Raw genomic sequence first — 23,995 nt, 5'->3', positions numbered from 1 at the left:
AGTCTCCTTTGACTCAGATACTTCTCCCGCTGCCTCCATCCCGTAGCACTGATGTCAAAAGAGAGACTGGGAGATTTCACGATCCTTTCTGTGGTGCAGATTGCATTGTTGCATGCTATCCACGATGTTAGTCAGCAACTCACACATGTTATTGACATCCTGATTGACAGATGATCTGCCCTGTCTGTCTTACAGAGAGGTTCTTTCTCGCCTAATGCCTAGCTGACAACAGTGCTTACAGTACACCTGTCCCTATTCTTCCTTCTGCCCCCATTCCCCTGACACCATTCCACAAACTGTCCCATCCAAAGCCCTGACACCATTTACCACCTGCCTCCATTCAAAGCCCTGACCCTGTTCCATAGGCCACTCCAATGTGATCTACAGGCCCAATCACCCCACCTCCCACAACCATTCCACCTGTCCTGATCACACCCAAAACCCCAAAACATTCCTATACCCTCAAAGCCTTCCATAACTCAAAACCTCACCTTTCTCGTTGCCATCCCTCTTCAGAGCCACCTAGATCTTAGCTCCTTTAAAAATCCTTAAACCCCATCCTATCCCTGGAATACCATCTGCTCCAGAAGGGCGGCGAGCCCCCTGAGGAGGACATTGAAGCAAATGCTGGCAGGAAAGCCCATTGGCTGAAGGCAATTGGTTATGTACTGTGATGAGGAACATTTTTCTGCCCCTTTGAATTTTATGTTTCTTTAAAATACATTTATTAACACAAAAAAATAAACTTTTTGCTGTCCCTTCTTATTTATGTTCATTTCTACTGGGAACCTTTGTGCCTGTTCTAAACATTTAGATATATTTTGTTTTTAAAATATTGTATTGTTTGCCATCTGTGATTGTTCTTTGCAATATGTCTCATAGGTTAACCATTAAGGCCTTGAGATGTTCTATGTGTTGCATTTGGAAATGTACTTAGTTCCCTTCCCCATGTGTGTTAAAAACATTAGTGAAATGCAATTTCGTGTGTATTATTTGTTCTGAATAGGCATAGCTATCACTGATGATAAGATGCACGAGTTTCAGTAAAAGATCTGAATATGTTGTCAGAAAAAAGTTACCAAGCCTGGATGCAGTCCATATCAATTGTGTCCGAACAGCTCCTGCTAACAAAGTAGTTTCTCGTTCCATAAGGAAAGATAAGAAGGCATATTCTTTCTATGGAAAGACATGGGTCTGCATGTTAGAAATGCTTACATGATGGCATTTGTGTTTGTAAAAGATGAATGCAACTTGCCATCAAAGAACTATCTGACAATCTTGTTTCATCTTTTTCTCTATTCATCATGTCTGTCCTCCAGCTGGTTCCCTCGTTACAAGGATATATGCAAGCACATTTTTTTTTACTTTAAATTTGGCATGCCTCTTGGAAAGTAATCGTGAGCAGCTTGCACTAACGCAGTTCAATTTTAAAGCCACTGCCCGACTACTGCAGAGCAGACAGGGCTTATGCATATATGTCTGAAGGGCTAGAACACGGAATTTAATAAAGCCTTGCAACACAGATCGCTGCTTCGTCAAAGGTGATTTTGTGTGCGATTCATGAATAGGAAAAGACAATGAAGACACAAGGACTATTTTTTGTTGTTGTGTTTTTTGTAAGGAGCAGCAGCCACCATGCTGTTACCTTAGAGAGGGATGGGGAGGGGATTAAAAAAGGGGTAAATGGCTGTAAACATTGGGTTAGAAGACTGCTCGTCTGTGAAGTATATTTTGTGCAGGTGCTAGAGTCCTCGTCTGATATTCTGAGTTGCAATATGAATGTTTGAGGCAATCACCTATCTAAGGCATCTGACCAGCTGCCATGATCGGCCCTGGCTGATACTTCCAACACATCGCCAATACTGTAAGGCCGCGTGAGCAACTACAAATTAAGACACATACCACCAGAGACTAATTGTCATGATTCGTATTAAAATAAAAATGTGTAATGTGCGTCAAAACATGAAGGTGCATGTGAAGTGAAGGTGTTTTGCAGCTCACCAAACAACTAACTGGGAAGAGAACATATAAAGCCGCAACTGAATTAGTCCTCATCATCAGTTAAGAGTACTTCAGCTTTTGTGTTTAATGAAGGATTGTCACTATCCTATGATGGTGGCTCTTCACTTTCAACCCAGGCAAGAATGCTTTGTCTGTCGATTCCTCTACAGCCTTCAAGCAGGAAAAGAAAGGAAAATATAAAATAATAATAAATTAATGTTATTATCGTTTTATTTTGTCCTCCTGCTGCAGCAGCTTGCTTGAGGAGGCGGGCGGGGGTGAAGAGCTGGGGAGGCGGGTACAACCCTCCTACATGTGCAATGACCCCCTCGGGCCTCCCAAAACAGTCATGCGCACTTTCCCTGTTCTCCGTGCAGGTTGCATTACAGCCTGCATGGAGAGCATGCCCCCCTACAGCCCCTGGCTGAGCTCTGTGTTACGGCGTTCAGACCAATCACATTGCTGCACTGCTGTGTTGTAATTGGTGAGGGAGCCTGTGTGCTGGGTGCTTCCTGTTCCTGGAAGACGAGAGCAGGAGCAGGGACGCGCGGGACCCGGCCGGAAGGTAAGTGGTGTGTTTTTTTATTGTAACCCGCATACCCCCTATCCCCCTGTGCTCGACTACATCCCCCGCACCTGCTCACCACTCACAAGCCATGCCGGCTACCACTGGTCTGATTTTAAGATTGGCTGTCTGTGTCGATCACTTGCCTTTCACTCCATTAACGCTTTTTGATACCATGTGCTTTTTCTTAATAGATGTCCAATTGTTCTTAATGGGTTGTAGTCTTTTCTAGCTCTAACGCTGTATAGTGTGTTTGTCTGCAGAATTACATCTTATTCCTGGACTCAATTAAAAGGACTAGATCGGGGGGCGTGGTCTCACCGCGGACGAGGTGAGTCGCGCATCGCTGAGGCTCCGGGCCGCCGCCGAGGAAAACAGCCTTTAAAGCAGGGCAGTGGCTGCGGAGACGACCTAGCTGGGGGGGACCGGCTGGCCACTGGGAGCGGGCAGCTGCCGGGCGACTTGGAGACCCCTGGCTCGAGCTGTGGCGAGTCGACGCGGCACCTGAGACGAGGCACCGGCGGGAGAGAGCGCGACCGCCATCTTGGATGCCCTGACCCGCCGCGCTGCAGTGGGACTGTGCCTGGCTGCCCCGGGAAGATTGTCGCCGGAGAAGCAACGTGGACGGGTGGCGGAGCAGCGACAGCGCCGAGACGTGCCGGCCCCTTGACCACGCGGGGCCGACGACGGGGAAGATCGGGCTTTGTGGGTGGGGACGGACGCGGCCGCCATCTTGTGGTCCGCGGCTGGCCCTGGCCCGTAGCTCTGGCTGCCCGCCCGGTAGTGCCACAGAGGAGGTAGGCCACACTGAGGCCTCGGACTTGGAGCGGACTGCTGAGGCTGACTTGGGAGCACCCGGCGGCATACACTGCGCCCCGCTGCACACGTGGAGCTACTGTCGCGTGGCGGCGCTGCTGGCCCTGCTGCCTGTGCCCCGTGTGCCCGGGGACCCTGGATTGGCCCGGCCGGGCCTGGACCGGAGCATCGTACCGCTGGCTAGTAAGGAGAATGTGCCTGGGTGCGCCGGCCATCTGCGGAGTGCGGAAGCGGAGAGCCACCGGGAAGCCACGAGCGGTGCAGCGGACGATGCCTGCAACGCCCAGATCTGGTAGGCCGGGACCTCCCGGACGAGCTGTGTGACCGCTGGGGACCGGATCGGCAGCGGGGGCCCGAAGGTGGCGGCGAACGATGCGGGGTGTGCGTGTGGCTGTGGCCTGGCGGGCGTGGGCGGCGCCGGGGGCTGAGAGAAGCCGGCTGCCACCTTGATTAACCACGTGGGAGAGGCCTGACCCGCACAGTGACTGGACGGGGGAGGCGATTGAGAGAGAAACGCACTCGGGGGGCGACTGGCCCCAGCGACCTGATGCCTGCGTCCTTCTGCTTGCGCCCCCGGACCTAGAGGTGGTGGACTAGCGCTGGGCTGGGTGAGGTCCGTTGCCGCGCCTTGGCCTGGGAGCCTGCTGGTGGCACGCATTGCAGGCGCGACGGCCACTCCTCACGCTGGGAGTCGCCTCTGGAGTTGCATCGCGGCCCTCGACGCACGGCGGGGGTCCTGGATGGCGTGGGAGCTTGAACCTGGAGTTGGCGGTGGATCCTGTGGAGGGGTGCAGTTTAGCGGCCGCATCGCTTCGTGGTGCTGTGCCTGGAGAACCTTCTACACTGCGGCGCCCTGCGCCACGGCCCTGTCGTCTGCGCTCATCCTTGCGCCCCTGTGTTTCCGAGACTGGAAGGTCGGAGCTGGGCGTCCACCATACGACTGCGGGGCTTCGAGCTGCTGGGGGCTGCTAACCCCATACGCTGAGAGGCCGATCCCAGGTGCGGCCACATCATGACCCGCACGAAGCCAGGGAAGGAGCCGCCGGCGACCCCCAAAGACGCCTCTGTCAAGGACTTGTGGAACAAGCCTAATACAACATCGCAGAGCGTGGAGCCATCGGGGGCAGGTGTCTCGGCGGCCCCCGTCACGCAATCCTTCATGGCGGCGTTCATGCAAGAACTTAAGTCAGAAATTGGGTCCCTCCGCACAGAAGTCCAGGCATGCGTGAAGGACCTTCGGAAGGATGTGGGGGAGTTGGGAGGCCGAGTAGATGACTTAGAAAAGACCCTGGATGCACGTACAGAAGACCAAGAGCACCTATGGCAAAGATTGGCGACCTTGGAAGAGCAACATGTTGAGCTCCAGATCAAACAGGAGGATTTGGAAAATAGGGGGCGCCGGAACAACATACGCATCCGGGGGGTGCCGCCTGGGGCAGAAGGGGCAGATATTATGTCCTTCGTGGCGGACTTACTCCATGACATCCGAGGGGATGAAGATACTTCGCCGCCCACCTTGGACCGCGCCCATAGGGTTTCAGGGCCGATGGGGAGGCCGGGTCTCATCCCTGACATCTTGACACGGGTTCATTTCTTTGTTGAAAAGGAAGCCATTCTGAAGGCGGCCAGAGGCAAATCTGAAATCCTCTGCGGGGGAAAGCCCATCCAATTGTTTCAAGACTTGGCCTCCACCACTCTCCGGCGACGTCGGGACTTCAAACCCATCACGGACAAATTGAGGGAGCTCAACATCCGCTACCAATGGGCCCACCCCTTCGCCCTCATGTTTCAGTGGGAGTCCAAGCGGCGGGTGCTGCGCTCATACCGGGAAGCGGCTCAATTACTGCAGATTCCCGATTCACCACCGGCCAGCCCCTCGCGGCGCCCCGCCAAACTCAGAGTCCCGTTGAAGCCACAGTGGTCCACAGTGCGACGCCCTCGACACCCATCGTCGCCGGAGGGCAGCAGGGCCTCCCGGGACAAGCAGGACATTATTGAACATATAAAATCCCTGGAGGGCTCCTCCTCGCCGCTGGGCTCACAGGCCTCTGCCCTTAAATGACCACTACCATTGCGGAACATCCCACCTGATTGCAGCTTTACAACTGAGACGATTGGAGGTGCGGCCGGCTGTGGGCTGCATTTCTCCCCCATTACTCGACGCCTTGGACGCCTCACTCGGAGGCGCACTGCCGTCTCTTCTACGGGGCGCTGCCTCCCCGGCTTGGGCGGCGGCCCAGGACGGACTCTCGACGCCATAGCTTAGTGGTTCAGCGATGGCGCACCCCCACTCCTATTTCTGGGAGAGTGACATCTCCGAGACAGCTTGTGCCGTGGTGCCTGGCTACTCTCTTGACTGGAATAGGCTCTTCCGGCCCTGTTGGCCGACTACAGGTTTCCATGGTTGTATTTGTTTTTATTTGTTCCCCTCAGTACCCCCTTTCATCCACTCCCCTTGGCGGGGGGGACATGAGTGTGGGTGGGATGATCATGTGGGAGGTGCCCTACTAGGGATTTTACGACAATGAATACCTCCTCTCCTTGGAAGATTCTCTCTCTTAATGTGAAAGGGCTCAACTCTCCCAACAAACGACGCCTAATCTGGCGCTACCTGCTCCTACAGAATCCCGATATCATCCTCCTCCAAGAGACACACCTCCTCAAGTCGGATGTGGGCCGGATGGCGCACCCGCGCTTCCCCCTTCAGATCTGGTCCTCGGCTCCCTCGAAGACGGCGGGAGTGGCGATCCTGTGCAGGGCGGGGATATCCCGGGGGGACGCCAAAGTACATAGGGATGCTGAGGGGCGGTTTCTGCGGGTGGAGGTCCGGCGGGGCACCCGCGCTCTGACACTGTGTAATCTGTATGCCCCCAATCAGGGTCAGGATCTCTTCTTGCGTAGGATAATCAGGGAACACCTTGAGCCAGTGACCACTGACCTCATAGTCGGAGGGGACTTCAATTGGGTGTGGGACGCGGAGTTCGATCGCTGTGGGGGCGCTTTCCACGGGGTGGGAGCCATGTCTGCGGCGGTGAAACGCTCCCTAACTGCCTTAAACTTAGTAGATGTCTGGAGGTATCACTCCCCGGGGCTGCGAGACTACACCTTTTACTCCCATGTCCACCGCACTTACTCCCGCATTGACCTCCTCCTCGTATCGCACTCTTTGCTCAAGGACTCCGTCTCGGTGTCCCATTCCACCATCTTGGTCTCAGATCACGCCCATGTTGAGCTGCTTCTACGGGAGGGTCCTCCCCACCCACTACGGCCGCGCCGCTGGCGATTCCCGGATCACGTCCTTCGTGACCCAGTAGATAGAGAGGAAATCCAGACAGTCATCCTGGCATATTTCGAAGACAATGACTTGCCGGGGACCCCTCTCCCCCTTCTCTGGGATGCCTTCAAAGCCACTATACGGGGTACTCTCACAGCCTTGGCGGTTGCTCGAGCGCAAGAGGCCCAGCTTTACGAGACAAAACTTACGAGGGTGCTGCAGGTGCTCGAGCAGATGGACAAGGTGCGCCCGCTGGTGACGCACAAGCGCCGCTTGGCCGTCCTTCGGGGGCAGCTCCACGCACACAGGGTCAACAAGGCTGAGCGCGCTCTGCTTGCACTCAAGCAGCGCTACTACGTGGGGGGCGACAAGGTGGGCACTGTTCTGGCGCGACGCTTGCGGATGCGGGCAGCTACGGCGCATGTATCGAAACTACAGAAGGCGGACGGGTCCTGGGCCGTTGCGGAACCGGCGAAGCTCCAAACGTTTCACGACTACTATGCAGCCCTCTATACTGGCGACTCTCCTGCGGCGGAGCTGGTTGCGGAGGCCTTGGACTCTTGCCACTGGGACCCGTTGAGTGAGCATCAATCCGGGCTTCTGGAGGACTCTATTACTCCGGCAGAGCTGACTGGCGCCCTGCGCGACCTCCCGCTTGGCAAAGCGCCCGGCCCGGACGGGCTCCCGGTGTCGTTCTTCCGCGCCTTTTTGCCGCAATTGCAGCCGTACCTTTTGCGCCTCTTTAATTCCTTCGAGGAGTCGGTAGGGCCCTCGGCAGACATGGCAATGGCCGACATAACCCTCATCCCGAAACCCGGGAAGGACCATACGCTGTGCTCCTCCTACCGGCCCATCGCCCTGCTGAACACCGATTTAAAACTTTACACCAAAATCCTGGCTAAGCGACTTAGCCCTCACCTTCCTAATATCATTGAGCCCGATCAGGTGGGGTTTATCCATCAACGCCAGGGCGCGGATAATGTACGGCGTATTGCGCATATCGTTGGGAAGGCTAAACACTGGAGGATCCCGGCCTGCCTGTTGTCGCTCGACGCTGAAAAAGCGTTCGACCGGGTGGACTGGACTTTTCTCCGAGCAGTGCTGCGGAAAGTGGGCCTGGGCCCTAAGATGGTGGCGCGCATTATGGCCCCGTATATTTCGCCGGTTGCCAGGGTACGAGTCAACGGCCAGCTCACGCAACCCTTCCCCATCTGTAGAGGCACCCGGCAGGGCTGTCCTCTGTCGCCCCTGCTGTTCGCCCTGGTGGTGGAGCCCCTGGCCATTATGATTCGGCGGTCCCCTGATATCTGCGGTATACCTCTTCGCGGAGTGCAGCACAAGATCGCTCTCTTTGCAGACGATCTCCTTCTCACCCTTTCCGAGCCCCTACGCTCACTGCCGGCGGTGCACTCGCTACCTACGAACGCGCCTCCGGGCTCAAATCTAACCATGCCAAGTCCTGGGCCCTCAATATTTCGATCCCGGCCGGAGAGCTTCCGGCGATCGGAGCTTCGGCCCCATACCAGTGGGCGGACGCGTCAGTGCGATACCTGGGTCTTAACTTGACTCCAGACCTGGCCACTTGGACGCAGGCCAACTGGCAGGAATACAAACTCTCTGTCCTAGCTGATCTACGGGCGTGGAGGGCCTTGCCGCTCTCTTGGCTGGGCCGACTCAACACAGTGAAGATGTCGATATTGCCAAAGGTCCTATATCTTTTTCAAACACTGCCAACTCCGATTCCGGAGCATCAAATACAGGGGCTCCAACGCGAGCTCAACGCATTTGTTTGGGGGGGAAAAAAAACGCGGTTTTCTAATAGAATCTTGAGCCTCACCCGGGATAGGGGTGGCCTGGCCTGCCCTAACCTTCTCGAATACTACTGGGCGTCGCATCTCCGCTGTGTCCTGGAGTGGGGGGCGTGGGAGAGTGAGAAGGTGTGGTTCCACATGGATAGGGCAGTCACCTGTCGCCCTCTATGGGACCATGCCTGGCTTCCCCGAGCGGCCCGCCATCGTAGCGCTTACATGGCCGTCCCTACCAAAACGGTCCTGGAGATCTGGGATAAAGTGGAGGTGAGTAGGGGCCTGACCAGCTTTCCATCCCCGCACACCCCGATTGCGCGAAATCCGCAATTCCCGCCGGCATGTCGACCACCCCACTTCGCGAACTGGACGGAGTCGGGATGCAGGACGATACGGGACCTGTTTCTCGGTGACTCTCTCAAAACCTTTGCTCAGTGCAAGCAGGAGTTCGGGCTCCTAGACGGTGACAAATACCAGTATATACAACTGCGTCACTGGATACAGGGTTCGTCCCTGACGCCCGCGGCCACGCGACCCTACACGCAGTTCGAACAGCTAGCGCGCGACTTCCCCAACTACAAGGTACTAGTATCTCGCATATATAAGGTGCTGCAGCACTCGCACCTGCTGGACCCCCACCCATACCAAACGAGATGGCAACCCTCTACTGGCTCAGGCATTACCCCTGCCCAATGGGCCCGGCTCTGGGGCGACATCCCTAAAATCCTGCGTAGCATTCCCCAACAGGAATCGGCTTACAAAGTAATGACCCAATGGTACTACACCCCCGCCAGACTTCACAAAATGTTTCCCAATTCATCCCCCCTGTGCTGGCGATGCACCCAGGCGCAGGGAGACTTCATACATATTTGGTGGACATGCCCGCTTCTGAAAATCTTTTGGAAAGAGGTCCTCAGCCATGTAAAAAAGGTACTCGGGTTCCCCCTTCCGGAGGATCCGCTGGTGGTCCTTCTGGGCATTAGACCAGCAACCCTGAGTGCCATGACTGGCCGCGATCGGCACCTTAGCCTCCACATGCTGGGCGCTGCAAAACAAACAGTAGCCCTTTACTGGAAGAAGCCAGAGTCGCCCTCCGTAAACGTGTGGTTTACTCGTCTGTGGCATGTGGTGGCGATGGAGTCTCTCACGGCGCGTCTGCAGCTCCGAGACGCCAAATATAAGAAGCTCTGGAAGCCTTTGGTTGATTACCTGGGGCGGCTAGAACATGCTCGTCTGCAGCCGCCACGGCTTCGAGCCCTGAAGCTCTTTGATGACGTGCTAGATCCCACGGACCCGGGGGGGTTCTGGAAACCCGCGGGGGTGTATAACATAAGTCCCTAGCGAATGCGTGCCTGGAAGGGAGGGGACCCTGCTGTTAGCGGACTAAATCCCGTAGGCCCCCACCTGACGATGACAATGGAGCGCACACTCCTTCCTCCCCGCCATGATTGTTGCCCTTTGCGCTGGTTCACACCCCCTCCCTTTTCCCTTGTTCTGTCCCCCTGGTTGATTGGTCGCCGCATTGGCAATCTTTGATGCAGGGACTGGGGCGGTATTTCTGTCCTGGCATGGCTGCTGGATATTGGGGGTAGAGTGCTCAATCCCTAGTTGCTCTTGCAGTGGAAGGCCTGCCGGAAGCCGAATTGCATAATGCCCTGTACATCATTGATGAAAGTTACTGGACTTATACAGCGCCTCTTCTGGGCGATATTCGCTATAATAAGTTATGACTGTTGCATTGCACGAATGGGGCGCCATTGCAGTCTTGCCCTAACGCTACCTGCCCGGCTGGCCCGTGACAATTGTGATATACTATTAGCCATGAGTTCCTGCCCTCTATGAACTGTTTATGCAGGGTTGCTGGGCGGGAAGTTTACTGAGGGCTCGACGCCGCTAAGGCGGGAGACTCTGTGAGTAACTGTCTCTGTGGGGGCCGGTTTCTGGGCTATAGGTGATGTTACTTGTGCTCCTTTATGTGCCATTGCTCCTGACAATGAGTAGTCACCCGCTGCCGGCCGTTATGGTTGTAGGCGAATAAGCTGTGTATGGACTTTTGCACGACCATTAAAATCAATAAAAGTTGGTTAAAAAAAAAAAAAGGACTAGATCAGACCAGCTTTCTCTCATTTATGGATATCTTTGAAACAGGCCCAAATGAGACGACCAATACACTTGTCTGGCATTGTAATTTTATGAGATGAACCATTGTCCAAGATGGGCGTAGGCCAATAGCAACTGTCTTCCTACTCTCCAAATATAGTTGTAAGTTCAGCTTGTTTTGCTAGACAAAATGGATGGGCTGCTGATTGAACAATTGCAATGCTCTCAAGTTTAATATAAAAAACGTATTTCTTCCGAGCTTGACCTTTCAATTATCCATACTTATTTTAGTCCACCACTTGTTTTCCTGAATTATTTTACCGCATTTGAACCCTCTAATAGATTCTAATTTGTATCCACTTATCGTTGACTCCAGTCCTTTTTTTATGTTGACCACAGCTGCACAATGCAACTTTAGTTTGGATAGGTTGATGGGTACAGACAAACATCAGCTTCCCTCCTTCTGTTCAAATGAAGGATTGAATAAGGAAGTACAAGTCCACATACCATACTCCACAATCAGAGATCATAAGATTAGACAGTTCCTTCTGTTAAATTAAAGCCTTAACTAACACCACCTCCATGCTCTAAATCTCAGATATCTCACACGAAGTAGACAATTCCTTCTGTCTAATTATAGGCATAACTAATCGCAAATGCTGTGCTCTTTATCTCAGATCTCACAAATGGGTCCATGCCTTCAAACACTCTCACACCATCTCACACACAACAGTATTTTCAGTAAGACACAAAATATCAGTATCCTCATTGAACACTATTACGGCCACCCTGATATTAAAACGTTACTACTATCGAAAGGTAATAATACAGGCTAACTAAGCAAACCAGGTGCTGTTTTTTCACAAATTCATAGTTCTGAAATCAACCACACAGAAATTGAATAATTCACTGCCACCACCACCTCCACCTACCCACTCCATCTAATCACTGCAATCTCCCTATATTCTTCTGAATTTGTTCTCTGCAGAACAGGAATATACCTGTACTCATCACAAAGCATAATCACACGCACACCCAAGGTCTGCTCACAAGTATGTCAAAGATGATATGAAGCTCAAACTCCTCCTTTTTAATGCTGTATGCTAACTCGGTCACCGCTACCATAGCTTAGGCATGCACACTTTTCAGAGGCACACATTTCACAATACATGTCCAAAACACAGTACTTGTTACTTTATGTGGTCTTTCCCGAATTTGATCTTTAAGATGTTCCAACCAATCAGGAACTGTCATTCACTCTGAGCCTTTGCATGTAAAGATGAGCAGTCACAATCTCAACACTGAGTACAGCAACAGCGATTCCCTTCCATTTAAGGAAATATCAGATTATCAACTCTTCTCTGGACCACATTGACTGAGAGGGTCATCAATGCAAGCCTCTCCCGTAATTCTCTATGCCCCATGAAGTAACATTAAATAATATGCTATAAAAATCAGCCACCACAGACACTTGCAATGACAAGGCAACTAACCTTAGACTTCTGGCTGTTTTACCACTAAGCACCAATAGAATTACCATATCATGCTATACAGGTACTGCTGCTAAAATATGCAGTAATCACATCACTGAGGAGGACTAATGCTGACCCTGAAATTCTAATGATCTACAGACCGAATTTGATCTTCTCAATCTTGAGAATGCTTTGGAATCCATATCACACACATAAATCTCCCATCACATGGAAACACAACCATGCTGAGTGTCCTTCAGTCAGGACTTAAACCAATCTGCGGTACTGAAATCACTCTACAACATCAGCAAGAAACTCCCCTTGGCTAGAGACAAACCAGGGCCTTTGGGCACATTCGACTGGACGTCACAATAACGTGTGTGACTACCAAACACAATATATTGATGAATGTACTAAATTTTCAATTGGAATTGGGGGATTCCCTGTAGCATGGTTTACAGCTCCTTCGGGTTCATTACCCTTTAAGAACCTTCTCCAGCACCTCTGTCCCCCAAGTTTCAGACCTCTTCCTAATCCTGTTAAATTTCTGTTTGGCCTTTCTGATTTGCATTGTGAAAGTCCATCACATCGTACACCTTCTATAAGCTAATGATACATTGGCCAAATTATATTCTAAAAGGGTGCTGGTGCATTATATGAATTGAAAAATTGACAGAGAGGTGTCCTGCAAATGATGTTGACCAGCCAAATGTGCATTATTTAGTAGAAATTAGAGATCCTACTTACTGGCCCATTTCACACTTCCCCTTTTTGTTTGCCAGGCTTAACCCTTGCAACAACTTCTGAAATCAGTGGACAAGGAAGGGGAGAGGAGTTGGCCTAATGGCTAGGGCGCTTGACCTCGGACCTGGGGGAACTAAGTTCTAAGCTCGGTAAAGACGCTGAACATCCTGTGATTCTGGCCAAATCACTTAATCTCCCTGTGCCTAACAAAAAATGAATATGTGTCCTCATGTAACGTAACTGGTGCTATGTAAAGCGATCTGATACCCGATTGAATTCGAGTCAAGTTTGCGCTATATACAACTCTGCAAAAAAAAAAAAAAAGGAACAATACTTGGGACTAATCTTTGGCAGCAAAATCACCTCCCATCATATTTAAGCCACTACAAAAATGCAGTCTACAATCTTCCACAGAAAAATGCAATGTAGCCTCTCCTAAAATCGACTAACAGATGTGCATTGATTTCAGTTATTATTATTTGTAGACCCAATCATAGCAGTGCCATTTACAATGACCACCCTCAAAAGAAATTAATCAATGTTAAAATAGTAAAGAACCTGCCAGCACAGATCATCTATGGATTTAGCCACCATATCTATATCATGCTTGCTCCAAACTATTTCTATTGGCGTCACATAGAGCAATGATTGCAGTATGAGACACTGTGCATCTCATGGATGGTAACTTAAACTGCTCTCATAAATAACTGTTGAAACTCTTCCTGCCCTAGCATACTTTAAGGGTCTGTAGGTCAGCTAGAGAAACCACCTTGTGATCTCTTAAATGTGGAACTCTCTAACTGGACAACAACACACTGCAGCTGGTAAGAAGTTTAGGATCAACACTGAAACTCTTACCAACTCTGGCCTGTGCTACAGATTCTGTTAAACTCTCATCAAGGTTTCATCATCTTGTCCTCATCATCATCAGACATCAGATAAATCATATTTGACGGTACTCAAACTCATCTCATTCTCAATGTGCATTCCTTTGCTACTCCCATGAACATATTCTTCATGTTATCACAACCCCCCTGACAACATAAAGACATGATTCTCTCTGCTTCACAAATAGTTACTGCTCTGTCAGCTGTATCCCTTATGAAGGTCGGATCCATTATACCCTACTTGGTCATCAATTTCAGTATCTAATAAAAATGAGTAATGTAAAATTGAATAAAATAAATAAAAGAGATAGCCATGTAGGTGTGTGTTTTGTCAGTCACAGCAGATCACATTTAAAACTAGATTTTATGTTTTGGATTTTTAGAATGGAAATTTCCCCTTGTCTCAGACCTAAATTTAAAGAGTTTAGGAAAAGGGCCTTTTGGGCTACATTTATGAGGGATGGTTAGATATAAATACAGTCCAGAAAAAGATAAAGCATATCTGTTTCATATAGTGTTATGACCTTTAGTCATGCTGTTGGTGGTTGAGCAGTCAAAGTAAGAGTTATCTACCTTGTTGGTGGATGTTTTTGCCGGAAGCCATTACCACATCCATCAGAAGCACATTGGAAGGAGAAGCATACTAGCATTCCTACCATTGGTAAGAAAAAGTTTCATTGGAATTTGGGCCAGAAGGGTGACCCTAAATAGGCCACACCCTAAGATGGCATTTCGAGAACCGTCAGTGAGCTCAAAAGTTTCATGATGACAGAGCTGTGGCACCACTGAAATAAAAAGCCTTTTCTCCTATGGCACTACAAATAAGGGGAGAGAACAAAGAGGAGAGAGGACGCAGAATCTGCCTTTTTTTAGTGAATGCCTGTGACCACTATCTCCTAAATTAGGTAATCATATTCTTCACCACTACTTACACTGTTGATTAAAAACAAATGATCCCTTCTTTTGTGCTGTTTCAGGATCTATAGTCAATCTTTACGTGACAATAGTTTAATGAAATTTAGAAAAAGTAACGTAAGATAAGACATGGTCTAGTAGCTAATTTCCAGTTTTCAAAACCTGGAGAACTGGGTTCACATTCCTGTCACTTCTTCACCACATTATGTGATACTGCTTAAGAAAGCTAATGCAGCTCCATGAATTTTGCATTTCCTTCTCTGTTAAAAGAAGAGACAATGGTCTCATGAAACAACCAATTTTGGTGGTCATACCTGGTAGATTTCCTTAGCCCTCACAAGTATGGTCTGCCTTCATAGAGATAAGGAACCCAAACAGGTGTTTCTTACCTCTCCTCTGAGTTATTTCTATCTGTAAGAAGGTATTTATAAAGTAACAGACAAGTCACAGAATATTTTACTCACGCAGACTATGGGTAAATGATTTTGTAATAGTTACGTTTTGTTATGTATTTATCTTATCTAAATCATTCGAATAACTGTCCCCATAATAATAATTACTACCTCAGATATGAGATAAGAACATGAATAAAATACAGATGTCAAATATTGCTCATCACACATTTATAACATTTACTCTAAAACCTCTCCATTTGTCTTGTGACATCATACTATGGTTTAGTTGTCACAGAGTGATGAAAAATCCTGCATACATACAGGCCAATTAGTCTACTATTAGGCATTATGAAAGTCAGCATGCCTCCAAACAACTGATCTCTTTTTCTCTATCTCTCTCATCATGGCCCCAATTTAGGTGAGTTCAGATATGTCTCTTTTGCATATGTTTCTATTGAGCAAGTGGGGGTCTCTTGCTTGAAACTCTATGCTAAAACATTGATTTGTAGGGTTTCAGAAGTACAGAAGAATTATCTCTTGTTACATATTGCTCCTCTCTGGCATAGAACTGAAGTATTTTGCAAGATTAGCTTGCTGAGTAGGTTTTCTCTGAAGATCACAATAGTGTAATGATTTAAAAAGAAAATGGAAAAGTTACCTTTAGTCTAAGCTATGTAGACCAGAAGCCTTATGAGCTCGTGTTTATTTCGCAGGCCTTATTTTGATGCCTCATGCAGTGACCATACTTAAAACGCACTAAAGTCTCCTAAAAACAAAGTGATGGATGGAATGCTTTAATTAATCTCAGCCACTGGTAATTTCTCAGGACGCAGCCCAGTCCATCATTAATTTGCACACCCGGCTACCTCAGTTTAGACTGAGCCATATGCAATTCATTCTTGACCATCTACCATAGGAACAGTCCAGTTCGAAATCCCATTTATTCTCCAATCTGTAACGCAAAGCAACACAGGACCAATTCCACACTTATTGAGGCTATTCAGGCAGGTATATCTTGGGTCCAATGGCACCATGTTTACAGGACTCATGTCTGGGCATACCGGTCACCAGTAGCGGCTCGTGGAGGGAGTTCTTCGGTAGGCAGTGAGGCGGGGCGGGGAAATGTAAACACCGGAATATGGATGAACGGAGGTAAGTACACATTTAAATAAATAAAACAAATTCTTTTGCACGCGCTGCATCGCATTTTGCGATGCAGCGCACGCAACGAAATTCGCCTCTTTGCTGGGGCAGCTGTTGCGCTTTATAAAATCTATTAACATAACATAACATAACTACATAAAAGCAAGGTATTTCTGCCACAGTAGAATCAACAACTGCAGGGGCATAGCTTCCCTTGGTGCATCAGGTGTAGTGGCACCGGGGACCAGAGACCTTGGGGGCCCACTGAATCCTGATTTATGCTGTATTTTATAATTCAGACAACAGCCAAGGGACCCATTTCCTTCCTAGCACCAGGGCCCATGACATACTGGCTACGCCATTGAACAAATGATACAGTGTGTCAATTTTAAGGTTATTTCTTTGGTGCTTATGCTGCTTTAGTATTACTGGTATTTTATTGTTTGGAAAATGCAGTTATGTCATACTGCTGCTCATATGTCGGCATATTTATAGTGCATATGACAGTTACTCAAATATTCAAAGGTGTCTGCACATTATTCTAGCTTGCAGTTAGGCATGCTGCTCAAATTCACCAGTGCCACTCAAACCGTCATTGGTTTGGCTCAAACATGCCTGGGTTGTTTATTTGTGGTAGGGACTCCTAAGAGTGGTACATCATGTAATGATGGACCACCGTTACAAACATACTTATTTCTTAGGGTAGAGATAGTTCTAAAAACATGTACAGCACAAGAATCAGGGGTACAAGCCTCCTTCACAGAAATAGCACCCAAACAACAGAGAAGGGCAACAACAGCGCACACCTATCATAAAAACCACATAGGCTGTGTTGAGGAAGGCAGCAGTGCAAACCACCCATGCATGCAAAAATCCCTGACCCACATGCAAAACTCACCAATAGAGATAGGCAGTTCCTTCCTCGTTCAGAAAATAGGCACAACAAGTAAAGTAGTAGTGGAACCCTCCCTCGCAAAGCAATGATAACATGGACAAAACGCTGTGCAAGTTTCTCTCATAAAACAAGTACCGCCAAAGCTTTTCCGTTCATGGCAGTCTCTTTTAGTGTGACTGGGACCTTTTTTTTGCTTTCACGTTTCTACGATAAATCCTCTGGTGATATCTCCCTTCGGCTTTGGTCGTGTCCTCAGACAGATCTCTGGAGGCAAGTGGTTTAATACTGTTGCAAGTGGCATCCTGCATTTACTGGCTATTCACAACACAGCAGGCTACTGCTTTTTGAGGAATATCAGTTAGTCATTTTTATTAAATTCTTTTGTTCCTGTCCTCAAATATACTATGAAAGCAGTCTCCGGCAGCCATGCTTATTATACCTCTTAATTATGAAAGCATAAAGTAGGATTAGCATCAGATTTAACTTGACATGGTGGTAATAATGAATGTCAGGGAAGCTGCTCTTCTAAAGGCCAATTTAGTGCTTCTGTTTCATAGCTCAATTACAGCAGGAAAGGACAGCATGACAAATTCACCTTTGCTCAAGGCCAGCCATTCACAGTTAAATTCTGTCCTTTCAATAAAGCTGTCTTTTCACTTCATTACAAACACTGCCCAGTGTACTCCACTGTTGAATTGCTGTGCCTCCTTCAACTAGTCAAACGTACAGCTCTTCTTTGTAACTCAAGATCTGGGATATAATGTCACCCGTAGGCTGGGGCAGTAAATCAACTTGTCAGGAAATTCAGTTATTTTCCATTGGACTACCTCGTTATTACAGGTCATGGTCATAACTGCATACTTTTTTCTGTTCAATATGCTAGTTTTTTCAATGCCTAACCTGTATCACAGAAATTACATAGTAAACACATTAAGTGCAACAATGCTTACATTATTTTGATTGTTTCGTCTCATTCGAAGAAGTCTAGGATAGCCATGTGTAAGAAAAATTATGTAAAATGCAGTTGTAACAAGTTCTTTTTGAGCATTAGAAACATACATTTGTAATATAGCAGAACTATGATCAGTTATGCTAATTACATTGTTCTGTGCTTCGCAAATTTCTTTGGAAAGCCCTAAGAGTTTGTATAATAAATAGACTAAAATGGAATTTCTGGTCCTTTTTTTCTTGCCATCATTTGTTCTCAGTATTCTAAGTTTGTTTTGGAATTCCAGGGAGAAGATGTGTGTACGTATTAGCTGGGGGAAGGGATGCAGTCGAGTATATAGTTGGCATTTAGGCTATATGCCTTTTTCATCAAAATGATTGCCCTCGAAATACAGAGATCATAATTTGAGACTCTATGGGTGGAGTTCAGGGGTATATCGTTAAATATTATTTCACAGTAAGGGTAGTGGGTACCTGTGTAATTTTGGCTTCCTCTCTATGAGATGGCAAGCCAGTTTGTCACGCTTGACCGTACAGAAGTGAGCATGCATTATATTTCGCAGTTTAGATGAAAATTAGTTTGTGGGTCAGCCACAGGTGAAAACAATGCTGTCATAAATCACCGAATCATATAATGCTTGTTGCATTAGATGCCAGACCCTCACAAATAAAATAAATCACTCTCTCACTCGGCAAAGCATGTCTCAGCCCTCACTCATTTTGGCTCATGTTTCTCTCGCACTCCCGAGGATTTTTAGAGATGCATTTTCCTTGGTTACCGACTGGGGCAATCTCTGCCCTGTGTAGCCGTCTTCTAGCTTCTCACTTCCCAAGGGGATGACAAAACATTAGTGAGAAGAAGTGTGAGGACTTTAGTGGCTCCTGGGTCTTGGATTTTAAGTTAGGTGTGAATGGTGTCATAAGTTGGGGAAAATGTAACTATGATTTACCTAGAATGTAGGAAAACTGAACCACTGGAGAGTGGACCAGGATCTCACTCTGTGCCACATCTCACTGATAGGAAGTGGTAGCTTAAGCACTTCTACTATTTACTGCGACGAATAATCAATCAAATCCAGGATTCATTTCAGCTTGTCTCCACCTAACCATGGGAGTTATTGCCGGGGACTCTTGGAGAAAGATTGAACAGAATAAAAACCTCAATTACAGAGAAAGCCTAAACCCCATGGATGGACATGGAGTTCTGCCACCTACTCAATTAAAACACTTCAACAAAATGAACCACTTGTCCTTTTTACAGCATCAAAAATCTCACGCATTAGCCACTACCCAGTGTCTTAGTTGAACCCATACCAGAAAAGGACAAAAGAGAAGAGGACCTTAATGCACAGAAACAAGACTGTTGGCATTTACGTAAATCACTTACATAGTTTCAAGTTAAGATATATGTCATTGCCATCTTTGAGGTGGATATGAACAACTTGTTAACCCTCAATTACTTCCTTTGTTCATTGTAAACTAAACAGGTGTTATTCTGAAGCAGGGGTCTCCAATATTTTCTGTAATGAGAGCTACTTATGTTCAATGAAACTCATAACGAACTACTATGATTAATGCTGTAAATAGTATCCAGAACAGACAAGATTACATTAGTGGCCACCATATGCAAGGTTATTACCCACAATCACATTAGTGCTAGCATGGTTGTCAGCAGTAATTTAGAAAAGGCATTGTCGATATGGAAAACCTCTACTTGGCTAATACATAACAGCCATAGTACCAATGCCTCTGGTCCCACGGTAATAACAGCTGTAAAAAGTAACCCCAGTGTCACATGATTTATCACTCAAATATCAGCTTTACATGGATTTTGGAAATTCGGCCATTTTTCTTCAAATATCAGCATATGACTTCTGAAAATGAAACGTTTTATATCAAATTCACTCTCAATTTTGGTATACATATATTAATTCAACCCAGCAAAAGCTTCTAAACTAGGCTCCACACCGGCAAGCTACATTCAGGTAGCACAAGAGCTACAAGTAGCTCACAACCTACTCCTTGGAGAAGCCTGGTCTGAACTAAAACCTCAACCACAGTAGAACATATATACTCATGGCTGACTGGTAGTAGTCCTTCTGGTTCAGCAGCAGATTCCACTGTGGCAACACACTCTATGCCAGCATCACCCAGAAAATCCTAAAGAAACTGCAGAACATTCAGAATGCCTCCGCCAGACTCCTCCTCAACACTCCCACCGCAGCAACATCACCGGCCACCTGAGAGACCTCCACTGGCTCTCAGTCAACAAAAGAATCACCGTCAAGCTCCTCACACACTCCAACAAAGCCCTGCATGACGCGAGACCTGTGTACCTCAACCACTGCCTCACATTCCACACACCCACCAGAGACCTCCGCTCTGCTCCAGCCAACTAGCCCTGCCCACAAATCTATAAGATCACGGCCGGAGTAAGATCCTTCTCTTACCTCGCAGCAAAGACCTGAAATACCCTGGATCTCCTCCTCAGGCAATCACTGTTGGTTTCTCAATTCAAGAAGGACCTTAAGACCTGGCTTTTCGACTGAACTACAGTGCCTTTAACAAACAGCAGTTCCCTCCCTCGGTGCCTTGATACCCTTATGGATGAGTAGTCGCACTTTATAAGACACCTGATTGATTGATTGACTCTCAACAAGTGACAGCAGCACCACCACCAGTTGTGTTGCTTCTGTTTCTGGTTCAGGCTTTCATACCACTGAAAGTTTCTATTTAAATGCATGCTGCTAATTGCTCATTATTTAATTATAACATATTTTATGTCTTTTAACAGAGCTTTTAGGGTATTGTTACACGCCATAACCTACCATATTATTTCTTCAAAGCTTGAAGCCATGCTCAAATCTTTTTGGCCTGCTGCTTCATGTTAAAATCTTTTATATAGCACACAGTGTGGCCAAAGTATCTCATCATCAAGCTGCAGGAGTCAGAAAACCTTCTAAACTTGGTATCATGAATTCCATCCAGAGGAGTAAGTATAAAAGACGTGAAGCAGGAAGTGGTTGGCAACCTGCATTCCCCTAGTAACTGAAGACCACAAGATTTATGGCCAGAAGGTTACCATTCTCAGAAAATCAAATGGGTGTGGCTGAAGTCTGGATGACCTTGGGCCTGATTTTGACTTTGCCAGATAGGTTACTCCATCACAAATGTGACGGATATCCAGTCAGCTGCATTTGTAATACCGAGGATGGAGTAGTCCATCCACCGAACTCCAAACCAGGCCCTTAGGGACAGATTTATCAAGGTTTCATGCAACACAATCCAACAAGAAAGTGTGAGGTCAGGAATGTGCTATACTTAATATTATATGGTGCATTCCTGCTCTCTGCCTGCACTGACGAACAATCTGCTGCCTAGAACCAACGCAGGCATCCTTGCGTCATGGTCTAAGGGTGCCTGTATTACAGGCAGGATTGTTTTTGTGCCAGAAGGGGCACTTTCTGCACATGAACCATCCTCTAAGGCTTTTTCTTCTTTCTGTGTATGCTGCACACTTAGTAAGAGGAAACAACAAGGAGAAATACAAATATTTTCCCTTGTTGCACCTCCCCTGGGAAGGTGTTGCATTTTGATGCATTCACAGGTTTACCAGTGTTGATGAATCTGTGAATGCGCCAAATACATTGGTGGACGCATGGGAACACCCAGGCTCTACACATGAAACGTCTTCCCAGGGCAGAGTAACGCAAGGCAGAAGCTTACCCAGCCTCGCATTACTCCAGAATTACCAAGCAATGCATGCCCACGCAAGGGGGCCTTACATTGCTTAGCAAATCTGACTTCGGGATTGTTTTGCCCTTGCAACAAAATGCATGACACAAGTGAAATGCAATCCCTTGATAATTCTGACACTTAGTCCTTAAAGGGACGCTGTTTGTATATGGCGATGAGCTCCAAAGTCAAGCTGAAGGCCACTGAGAATGAGGCAAGGGTATTTTGCAAGACCTGCAGTAAGTGTTAGAAAGCACACTATGGGGTCGATTCTGATCTCAGTCAGAAGGGCTCCTGATGGGATTCAGAATGACCAAATCCAATTCAGAGCCACTGTTTCCATCTGAATCGTCCCCCATTCTGAACGACCAAGTATGATGTGAAGATCTCGTCTGCGCCGACCAAATCGTGCAGTGCAATGGACCTGGCTTCCGAATGAGCAAATACGATTCACGATTCTGACAGCTTTATCAAGTCGGTCTCAGCAAGATGAAACTGCTGTCAGAATCAGACTTCAGGGGGCCGGAGTAGGCCCCCCTTCACCTGGAGCCCTCTGAATCGGTCACAGGGGGGTTTGCATGGGTCTCCCTGATCCAAACATGCACAGTGTGGTGGGCAACATGGGGTGCCCGCCACAGGTTGCACACTTTTTGCTATGGGAGCCTGTGTACGTGTCAGTATACAGACTCCCATAGAGTTCAATGGGAGTCCGAGCAAACCGAGTCCATCAGCATACGCCTGCATCGTACTCGTTCGGTCAAACTCGCACAACGCAATTCGCTAGGAAAGCCCTCCGGATCCAAGTCATATGGAGGGCTTTCCTAGCGAGATTGGAATTGGGCCCGAAGAGTCTATAATGGTGGGCTAGGATTAGTTAGGACCAGCTGAGGGTGACCAAAGACAAGTTCAGGGGCACTTGAGGACATACTGTTTGCATTTGAGGGTATTCCAACGATCTCCCATTGGGAGCATATTAGGCTCAGCTGATGGTACGGGCTGTCTTTTTGTTTTAAGAGGTTTTTATTGAGTTTGGTATGGTAAGGGCAGTCTCCAGGTCTCTAGGAGCATGGTCATGAATGAACCAGGAGCATGCCGGTGTTTTAGGGCCCAACAAGTGTTTCTGAGAGCACAGCTAGACTGTATCAATATCGAATGGTAGTGTCTCAAATCAGGCTGCGGGACATCTGAATGTATCTAAGGGCCAAATAAGAGTGTCTAAAATGAAGGCTGACAGGCTGCAGGGGGTCTCTGAGGGTCAGTCAAGGTTTTGGAAAGTGACTTTGTGTGGCTTAAGGGAGAGTAATGGTGTCTAGTGGCTGACAGGCAATTTCCCTAGACCTGTTGGGTATTTCCTAAGGCAAGATCAGAGTCTCTAATGGATATATGATGGGTTCTAATGACCAAATAAGAGTATCTGAAGACTTTTACTGGAGATCATTGATGGCCTGTTAAGGAAATTTAAGAGGATCTGTGTGGTTTTCAAGCCAGACCGAAGATTTTACTGGCCTGGCCAGTGGTCAATAAAAGGCTTGATTTGGATGTCTGAGGCCAAGCTACGGGTATCTAAAACCTACCTGGGAGTGTGAAGGACCAGCTAGAGGGGTCTGATTGAATGGTATGGGGCACTAATAGTGCTGTGACACTCATAGAGAGAACTCAACATGTGTCCAACGGTGGTTTAGAGTTCCTTGGCCCTCCCTGAGGCCAGACTGTAGGTGTTCCTGGGCAACTTGTGACTAGATCAAAGCCATCTCTATGGACCAGTGTGCTGTGTCTGAAGGGGAGCTGAGGACTACTAATAGCCACAAGGGAGTGTCTGAAAGCTCTACCAGTGTCTTTGAGGCATTCTTAAAGCCTTTGGGGTCTGCTTAATGTGTTAACAGTCTAACTGAGAATCTCAAGTGACTTGCTAGAGGAGTGTAAGGACCAACTGTGGGTGACATAGGGCAGACGAAAGGTGTTAAAGGGCATGTTGATGTTTTCTGCGAGGAAACCAAGACTCTCTGAGGGCAGGTCAGAGGTGTTCAAGTAATAATTGCTGATATTTGAAGGCAAGATAAAGGTCTCTGCTAATGTGTAGATAATCTGTGAAGAGTGGCAGAGAGTGCCTAATGGTGGACCAGCAGTGTCTAAGCAGGCTCTAAGTTTGGTTCTAAAGGTATGCCGAGGGTCTCTTGCATTGTGAAAGGACAATCTGGGGTAGTTGAAGGTGGGTGGAGGACAAACAGTAGGTATTTACAGATCACTTGTAGAGGCAGAATACTAGCTGGTTTCTTATGGTCTGCTGACATTGTTCTAAG

This window comes from Triturus cristatus, chromosome 11, assembly GCF_964204655.1.
Source record: "Triturus cristatus chromosome 11, aTriCri1.1, whole genome shotgun sequence".
Classification (NCBI taxonomy): Eukaryota; Metazoa; Chordata; class Amphibia; order Caudata; family Salamandridae; genus Triturus; species Triturus cristatus.
Note: the sequence above shows the minus strand (reverse complement) of the source record.